Raw genomic sequence first — 10,000 nt, 5'->3', positions numbered from 1 at the left:
CCAAAGATTCCTGACGAGACGAGACGCGACGTTCTGAAACCTTGCGACTGCGACTCAACGTGTTTTATGCTCTGCCACGGCTTGCGACGGCTTGCAACTACGTGCGGCTTCTAATTCACACCGCTGCAACTCAGTCTCGGAACTCATCGGGAATCTTTAGTGTGAATTGGGCTTTAGACTGCCCGTAAAACAGGCGGTCACGCTTTACATGGGCAGTCCACTGCAGGCTACCTATACTGTAGATGCTACCTACTGTAGCTTCAGTTAGCCGCTGAAAGGTCAGCGCTAAGGGATCGTTAAGGTGAGGTGAAGTGAACCATCAGGGGCTCGTTTCCCAAAAGCGTAGTTGTTAACTCATTTCCCATGGCCAGCCAATTAAGGATTTAGGAAACGCACCCCCCCAGACAGACATGAATTTCAGCACCCCACGTGGAAAGTCTCTGTACTGTAGGTCAACAATCCAGATCAAGGGCCTAATGTAAGTGCTGGGCAAAGTCAGTCTACTGCAGCAAACCTCTCGTGCGTGAGCTAACAGCATCATGTGTGCGTGAGACAGCTGTGTGTTTAGGCCCTTTCTCATGGTAATACATTTGCAAATAGATGTTTGCGTGGTTATTAAGCACTCTTCAGTTAGACTTCAGCACTGACATCAGGACACAAAGTGGCACCGACCTTGTGATCTGCTCCCGTCCTCCCAGTCCAGATCGTGAGTCGGTGCCCAACCACCACCAGACTCTGACCCAAACATAAGCCCATGTATCTGTGATGGGGAGACTGTAATTATTACCAAGAAATTGCCTGCAGACCGTATTTACCGGAGTGCTTACATGGGCCTAATCCATAGAATCTGCCCAGAGAGCAGCTTTGTGGAGCGATAGTGGGCAAGCGCGCGTGGTCTCCCTCCGCCACATCGTCTGGGGGATTAGTGACCGCCACGGGCTACATCAGACTAGCCCCCCCCCCCCCCCCCCCCCTCCCCCCGGCAGCGCTGCGGACGCACCCGACCGCTGAAAAAAAAAGAAACGCCCGAAAACCAAACTGCCCGACGGCGGTTTGAGGAAGGGTTCTTGGGAGAACCATAATTGGTTCCAAGAAAGATGGATTTCTTGAAGGGTTCCGTAAAAAAAAAGGGCGAGGGTGTCGTATGATAGGTGGGTGTTAGACTGGAGAGACGCAATGTTGGGAGAAAGGGGAGGAGGGGAGAGAGAGAGAGAGAGGGAGAGAGGGAGAGAGGGATAGAGAGAGATGGAGAGAAGGAGAGAGAGGGGGAAATGGAGCGTAGGCTACAGGCCGAGTTTGTGGTTTTCTGTCATGAAAGTATAAGCCAGATGAATGAACAATGAACAACGGGGCCCAGTGTCTCCACACACTGCTGCGGGATACTGTACAGTGGCTGACGTCGCTCACACACACACACACACAAACACACACACATACGCATATGCAGACATTCACACACACATACAGACGCTCGTGCCCAGTTGACAATTACGTCAAGGTACGCGCTACGTGACTTGTGTGTTTGTAAGTCTGAGAGGCCTTTGTGCTTTGGGGTACGTCAGCACAAACATACCCACCCTGAAATGAGGTGACAGCATCACACACACTCACACACACACACACACACACACACACACACACACACACACACACACACACAGAAAAGGTATGAGCTCATTCCTAACACTTAGACTGCTACTGCCACATCAAGCCCAGTTCTCCCTGGCTCTGTAGTCATGACAACTCACGCGAAAAATAAAAGCTTTATGGAAGTCTCTTCCACACAGAGCTACACACACACACACAGAGACACACATACGCACACGCACACACACACACACACACACACACACACACACACACACGTACATACAAGCACATACACACACACACACACACACACACACACACACACACACACACACACACACATACATACAAGCACATACACACACACACACACACACACAAACACACACACAGACAGACAGACAAGCGCACATACACTCACACATGTGCACAGACATGCACACACACAAACACACACATAAACAACAAGCGCACGCACACTCACCCGCGTACACAGACACATGCGTACACACACACGAGCGCTATGATTCTCTCATTTGTGCACCCTATCAACGGAGGAGGGGAGTACAAATAAGGGGCCTCTAATTAGAAGGCATGACGTTGTGTTTGCAATAATAGGCCCCGTCGGACCACTAAAGAGGGAACACGGCACAGAACAAGAACAGACAGACCAAAGAAACCATTACTGGCTGCCATCAGACATACACACACACACACACACACACACACACATACGCCACACCACACCATACACAGCTCACATCTGTCTTTTGAGCTGAATCAATCTCCTTTTCACCAATTTGTTTGTTTGCGGTGGGTGTTTACCGACAGCACTGCACTGCTTGTTTATTGGGAGCCGTGTGAGACGTAGACTCCCCGTTTGCGTCACACACGCACATACACACACACAAACACACACACACACACACACACACACGGCTGGCGTGCTGTGTTTGGCAGTGTTCACCGATGGCGTGTGTTTTTTTTTGGTCAGCAAGACAACTTTGACTCAGCACAGGAATTGGCATGACCTCAACAAAAAATGGCTCACAGTCAGTCACGCACATGTGTGCCCCCATGCTCAGAGAGAGTGAGTGTGTGTGTGTGTGTGTGTGTGTGTGTGTGTGTACTCATCTTACCGATCAATAGGGGACTATGGGTTGATTGCACACCAACCAATAGGGGACAATTGACTGAGTGGGGACCTAAAACCATAGTCCCCACCAGGATAACAGCTATACATGATAGCAGATGTCATGCTAACATACCTAGCATCAATATCTCAAATTTTTGTATCGTCCCCAAATGTTCTGATTTTGTCCGGGTGTGTGTGTGTGCTGAGGATCGAAGCTTAGGAGTGAGACACCTCTGGTCAGTGGCTGTATTGCAGGTGTGTAAACTATGTTGGAGGCTCCACCCCAATGACATTGCCTGAAGTCAGGTTCCGCCCATGGGTTCCGCCCACAGAAGTGGGCATTGTCACATGACCATTAGCCACCAAGAAACCAGGAAAAGACAGTTAGTTACTGGGGAACAGCAAAGGAAGTTTACCCATAGGCTAAGGTTACTAGCCTAGACGTGGTGAAACCAAGCATATTATATTGCCATACTCAGAATCTCCATACATATGCCTGTTTCAAAGTTGTGTGTTTTATCTATGGCCTGATAAAGCTGGTTTAACGGGTAAACTAACTTTAAAGTTGGCCTAGATTCGTGTGTTAACGCCACTCCTTCCAGCAACATGGCCAACTTAGTTTAATTTTCATGTCAGTGGTTAACTCATTTGCACAAATGAATGAGTGATTATTCAACATAGGCTTTAAGTAGGCTACTTTACAAGGCCTAGCCTACTATTAGAGTATTACTAGATTACTACACGTTTGAAATCGCCAGTGTTACGTCCGCTAATTGCATAGTCTTTAAGCACTTCTCGAATTATGTCCCCATACAGACTATAGAACACCCCTCCCCCCAACATTTTGGCGGTTTGGTTGCAATCTCTTCTCCACTCTCTCACTCGTGGTCTCATGAGAGATAAGACTCAAGTCCCCAAATAGACTACGAACGGATCCCCCCCACCCCACCCCAGACGCTTTTGGCGGGCTCAGTTTTACATCCATATTAGGCTACTAGCCTTTTTTTTTGTATTCCATAGGTTTAATTCTAGTCGAAAACATTTCTAATTGAAGATACCGGAATATAAATTATTAAATTAATGAAAATAAAAAAGTATTAATTTCGGTTATTTTATTTCAAACAACGCAAGAGATTAACGTCCAATCAAAAGCCATCTATCCCATAATATCTTTCTTCAATCACAAGAAGTTCTTTTGGGCAAGCGCCATTTTGATGAAACCAGTGTGCGTGGAGGAGAGGACACGTGTGTGCTGTAAATGTAAGTTTAATGTTCTTTCTTGTAACACTTTAGACTTGAGATGCATATTTTTTGATAGAAGAGCAGGGTAGTTATTGTTGCTACGTTATAATTTCATTAATGTTAATGTTAGTGACTGGATACGAGTCTAACACCACTTCGCTGGTACTACGGTTAAGTGTTGAATTAATGTGATGTACAACGTTATACTTTTGACGGCTTTGATCCTCGAAACCTGCATGCTTAAAGCATGTAACGATTCAGCAAGCCAACTACCAAATGTCATTAGATAGCAAGCAAAGAAGTTCGCACGTTAGCAAATGACCGTAGATTAGCATAGATGGTCTAACAGGGGACATCTGCACGTTGGCAAGCTCACCTAACGTTGCCTAAAGCCAGACAGCATGCTAATGAAGTAAACACGTTAGCAAATTAACGTAGGTTAGCATAGATGGTCTAACAGGGGACATCTCTGCACGTTGGCAAGCTCACCTAACGTTGCCTTAAACCATACAGCATGCTAATGAAGTAAACACGTTAGCAAATGACCGTAGGTTAGCATAGATGGTCTAACAGGGGACATCTCTGCACGTTGTCAAGCTCACCTAACGTTGCCTAAAACCAGACAGCATGTTAATGAAGTAAACACGTTAGCAAGCTAACAGTGTTATCGAAAAAGTAGAGACCTTGCTACTGTTAATAAGTTAATACTTTAGCGAGCTATCATAATGACAACGTAGCTTAACAGCCTAGTTATACAGACATTAGACTAGAGCTGTTCAGTTGTTTCCCCCCCATGATGTCAGTCTTATATTCTTCTATTATTATCTCCTTAGATATTACTTGTTGAGCATGTAAAATGACAAGGTAAGCCTTTTACTTGTATTCCTATAGTCATGTTTATTCCAGACTAAATTTGGGCTAACATATTGATGTATAATTATATGTGTTGCACTATTATTAGTGTAATGGAGTAAAAATGCATGCTTTTCTTTTCTATTGCATAGTGCCAACGAGAGGTTCTTAAAACGGATGTTAGTTTTGCGCCAGCATCACTCAAAGTGTGAATCCCGGTATGATAAAATGGTATAGTTGACAGCTGCACTGTCATTAGTTTGCACATCACAGTAATGTTTTCTAAACAATTCTCTAAATAAATTGTATATGGGATGAGTCAAAATTGTAATATAAAAGGATGATGTTGCTCTTATTAAACCAATAATACACCATTTAATGCAATTAACTGCTGTAGACCCAAGACTTAGAGATGGAGGCACACTGTAGATGACTGTTACACACAAAGCAAGTCAAGCTTTTGGCTTGCCTTACATTTGTTTAATTAAAATATCATTATTCAGTGGCAACATGTCTCTGGTAGTTATGTAATAACTATAACCAGTATTGCTTTCTAAATTCGAGTAGAATAAAAAAAAATGTGATTTGGGAGATTGTTTTCTTCAGTTGCACATTGATTGTAGCTAAAGATGGCAGAATGCAAATTAACTAGACATACAGTGTTCTTTTGCACTTTGATGAGAAGAAAGAGCAATCATTATTGTTAATGCAATAAAATCATTCTTGAGATTTGGCATTCTTGATGGGCATGAAGTGGAATTAGATGATCATTTTATAGCTCATATGTTTGTTACAGACCACCATGGAGAAGCAGGAGAGCGATGCAGAATCGGGATACAAAACGGAAGGCCCAAAAAGAACAACAAAAGTACGAAATGTAAGTAATTTACATTCTAAATATGTTAAGTCACTCAGTGTTTCCTCCAGGAGATAACACGTCCAACCTGGACAATCTCCTGTTGTGTGCTAACGGAAATATGTTTGGACCTGATTCTCTGTATATTGTCCGGTCTTATGTGATTGCTATAGTATATTGCCAAAAGTATTGGGTCACCTGCCTTGACGCCGATATGAACTTCAGTCACATCCTATTCTTAATCCATAGGGTTTCATATGACGTAGGTCCACTCTCTGTAGCTATAACAGCTTCAACTCTTCTGGGAAGGCTTTCCACAAGGTTTAGGAGTGTGTTTTTGGGATTTTGTGAGGTCACACATTGATGTTTGATGAGGAGACTGACTCTCAGTCTGCGCTAGGGCAGCACGATATTAGGAAAACATGCGATATGCGATAACATTATTGAGTACTGCGATAACAATATAATTTGCGATATTTAAACATTTCATGTTTTTCTCCATTCTACTTGCTTCTAGCATAGACTGATGCAGACTATTAAAAAAGAAATGCATTGATTCCATTCCAACATGTTTTTTTTTGGTTGTCGTGTTTTGTAAAAACAAAACAAAAACCACTGTCAGTTCCAGTTTGACTTTTCAATGAGGGTCACTGGTCAGTCAGGAAAATGGTCATGCCATTTTTTTTTCTTTTTTTTCCCCCATATATCTGAGTTTTTAGATTCGAGTATTTTCAACTTTACGGTCATTGCGCAAGTGAAATACCAGTAACGAAATTCAGTTTTACATCTAGCCAGTGATGCAAACGAGTAGGCTAACTGACATGTCAAAAAGTGCATCCATATGAAATGCGTCACTACACCATCCCATACACATAGAAGCGAACGGTCCCGGTGGACTTTTTCTTTGAAGTTTTAAAGTTGAAAGGTGTTGTGTGGATTCTGCGTTGTTCGTTTTAAACTGAAATGAAAATGCAAAGCAACAGCGATTACCACAAACTTCAAGCCTACCTCTGCTTTCCTGATCTGAATGCACCTCTTCTCGGTCGGAAGATAGGCTTACTTTTGCTTTTGGCCAAACAATCACTCGCTCGATTCGCAAGGACTTAGAGTTGGATTTTTTGGATAATAGGACTACACACAATTAGGCTATACATGCTATTTAAACGTAGACGTAAACGTATCACGTAGTTTACAACTACCAATTGAAATCAAAGTAACTTGCATCGATTCCCCTCTCAAAGAAGCACACGCACTTCAAACTATTATGCGTTTCACAGGCAGGCTAAACCGAGCGCGTAATTTAGGCGCTCCGTTTGCTAAAATAGTTTGGAACTCTATTTTGTTTTCACACGTAGCCTACGCGTTGCTATCACATCTGATGTAGCCAGTTGCACTGATCATGGAAGGTGGTTGATGTGGCCTCCCTGTCAGTCTCACACGCGTGCATTGTATATTGCAGTGTATTATTGCCTACGCAAAAACTGTATCAGACCTTTAAAGCTCTCGCGGGCCACATACTGTATCAGATCCTTTAAGCTCTCGCGGGCCATATGAAATGAGGTGGCGGGCCGCATTTGGCACAGAAAATGTATCAAATTGTATCGAAAATTAAGTAATCTTTGCGGTACGTCCATCGCAAGCATTGATATCGCGATAGCGATATATTTTAGATATATCGTGCAGCCCTAGTCTGCGCTCTAATCCATCTCAAAGGTATTCTATTGGGTTGAGGTCAGGACTCTGTGCAGGCCAGTCAAGTTCATCCACACCAAACTCTGTCATTCATGTCTTTATGGACCTTGCTTTGTACGCTGGTGCACAGTCATGTTGGAACAGGAAGGGGCCATCCCTGAGCTGGCCTCTCGGCAAAAGAGATTTTGGACAATTCCATGCTCCCAACTTTTTGGAACAGTTTGGGGATGACCATTTGCTGTTCCAACATGACTGTGTACCAGTGCACCAAGCAAGGTCCATACAGACATGGATGACAGAGTTTGGTGTGGATGAACGTGACTGGCCTGCACAGAGCCCTGACCTCAACCCAATAGAACACCCTTGGGATGAATTAAAGGGGAGACTGAGAGTCAGTGTGTGACTTCACAAATGCGCTTCTGAAGGAATGGTCAAAAATGCCCATAAACACACTCCTAAACCTTGTGGAAAGCCTTCCCAGAAGAGCTGAAGCTGTTATAGCAGCAAAGGGTGTCATATTTAGCCCTATGGATTAAGAACAGGATGTGACTGAAGTTCATATGGGGGTAAAGGCAGATGACGCAATACTTTTGGCAATATAGTGTATATATTTGATGTCCTCCTATGTGTTCTTGTCCTCCACAGAACAGTGGTTCAGAATTTGTTCCAGAGCTACAGCGAACGGAAAGTGTGTTTGTAAGTGATAATGTAAGACTACTTGACCCAGTGAAATATGGGAGAACAGATTGTGTTTTGTGTATTTGTTGTGCAATGTTGTCTCGATGTTAATGAATGAGTTATGTTTTATCATATGTGGTGATATGTTATGTCATAGTGTTAATAGATTACATTTAATAGATACTCCTATTACTCTCATTCATACCTGGTATTTGACTAAATCACAGCTTTTTAATATCAGTCAGCAGACTGCAACATTTTCTAAACATTGCTTTAAAATGAATCTTTGTTTTTCTATCTGAAGCTCACAAAAGAGATGCTGGGCAGTCCCAGAGATTCTTTGACCAGCAGTGAAGACAGTGGCAGTGAGGACGATTATGTTCCAGACTCAGAGGAGCTGTGCAATCAAAATGATGTGTGGATTGTAAAGATGGGAGAGCAAATGTTTAACAAAATTGGCCATGATCCTTCAAAACACGAATACATTAGGCAAAAGATGAGGGAGGTTGGAAGACTGCTGTCAGCAGGTAGACAGGAATCCCAAATGCAGACAATGGAGGATTTCATTCTTCCGTCAAACTTTCCCCATGTTGTGAATGCTGTGAAGCATGTGGCAGGCTTTGACAGTAACTCTAATTCTTTCAAAATCCCTTCACTGGCTTTAATATTAGGCCACAGCTTGCAGAAGATTGCGAGCATTATTGAATGTCATGCAATGATATCGGGGAAAAAGAAAATTGTTGAAAATGCACAACACTTCAAACAAATGTACCGAACATGCTGGAATGAAAAGGTTTCCTCATCTGCACTGAAAACACTTTCAGAAGCGAAGTGGAACAACCCACAACTGCTGCCATTCACCGAAGATGTTAAAAAAATGCACATGTACATGGATCAAAAACAAAAAGATGTATACCAACAGCTAACAAACAAGGAATCATCAAGCAACTGGGTTGATTTAGCTGAAGTAACCCTCGCTCAGCTCATACTGTTCAACCGTAGAAGAGAGGGGGAGGTGTCAAAAATGCGCCTAACTGCCTTCACTGAAACTGATGTGCCATTGCATGCAGATGTAGCTGAGGCTCTAACTGCTCTAGAGAAGAAGCTGTGCGAACACTTCAAAAGGATTGAAATTCGTGGGAAGAGAGACAGGAAGGTCTCTCTACTGCTAACCCCAGCAATGCAGGCGTCCATGGAATTGTTAGTGAAGACTCGTGCATCCTGTGACGTTCTCGAAAATAACATCTACTTTTTTGCCAGACCTAGGCAAGATACATTTATACGAGGATACAAGTGCATTCACCAGTTTGCAAACGAGTGCCAAGCCAAATACCCAGAGTGCTTATCCTCTACGAAATTAAGGAAACATGTATCCACACTTTCCAAGGTTTTGAACCTCATGGATACAGAAATGGATCAATTGGCTGATTTTTTGGGCCACAACATCGCAGTCCACCGCAAGTTCTATCGCCTGCCAGAAGGAACACTACAGCTGGCTAAAGTTAGTAAAGTCCTGATGGCCATAGAAAGAGGGTGCTTAATGGACTACAAAGGAAAGAATTTGGATGAAATTCAGATTGATCCCAATGGTAATTATGATGTTGAAGGTTAATGTTATTCTCACTATGATTTACACATTTAGTAGATTTCACAAGTTTCTGATTGATGTGCTTTAGAAACCATTCCAGAGGAGAGTGACCATTCAGAAAGCGAACTGACAGGCGAAGAACTAAGCCCATCTTCTACATCCTACCTACCTTCAGCTGCTAAGAAAAGTGAGTTTTACGGGTAATTTGAATGCTTGCATGTTGTCTTGAAGGTGTTGAACATGATGCTGATTTTAATGTCTGAAACGCAGGCACTTCGAAGAAGAAACACTGCAGGCAATCAGAGGACGAGTCAGAGGATCCAGGTTCAGCTGCTAAGAAGCGTAAGTATTAAAGGAAGACTCCAGC

At 43.2% G+C, this 10,000-nt stretch overlaps 1 protein-coding gene across 1 annotated transcript in view; it reads left to right on the top strand.

Annotated features, from left to right (window-relative positions):
• The window catches only part of myo16 (myosin XVI), a 144,482-nt gene that overhangs the window by 104,058 nt on the left and 30,424 nt on the right, over positions 1 to 10,000 (top strand). The window lies entirely within an intron of this gene.

Source organism: Sardina pilchardus, chromosome 4, assembly GCF_963854185.1.
Source record: "Sardina pilchardus chromosome 4, fSarPil1.1, whole genome shotgun sequence".
NCBI classification, from domain to species: domain Eukaryota; kingdom Metazoa; phylum Chordata; class Actinopteri; order Clupeiformes; family Clupeidae; genus Sardina; species Sardina pilchardus.
The sequence above is the reverse complement of the archived record's forward strand: the minus strand, read 5'-3'. Positions and strand labels throughout refer to the sequence as shown.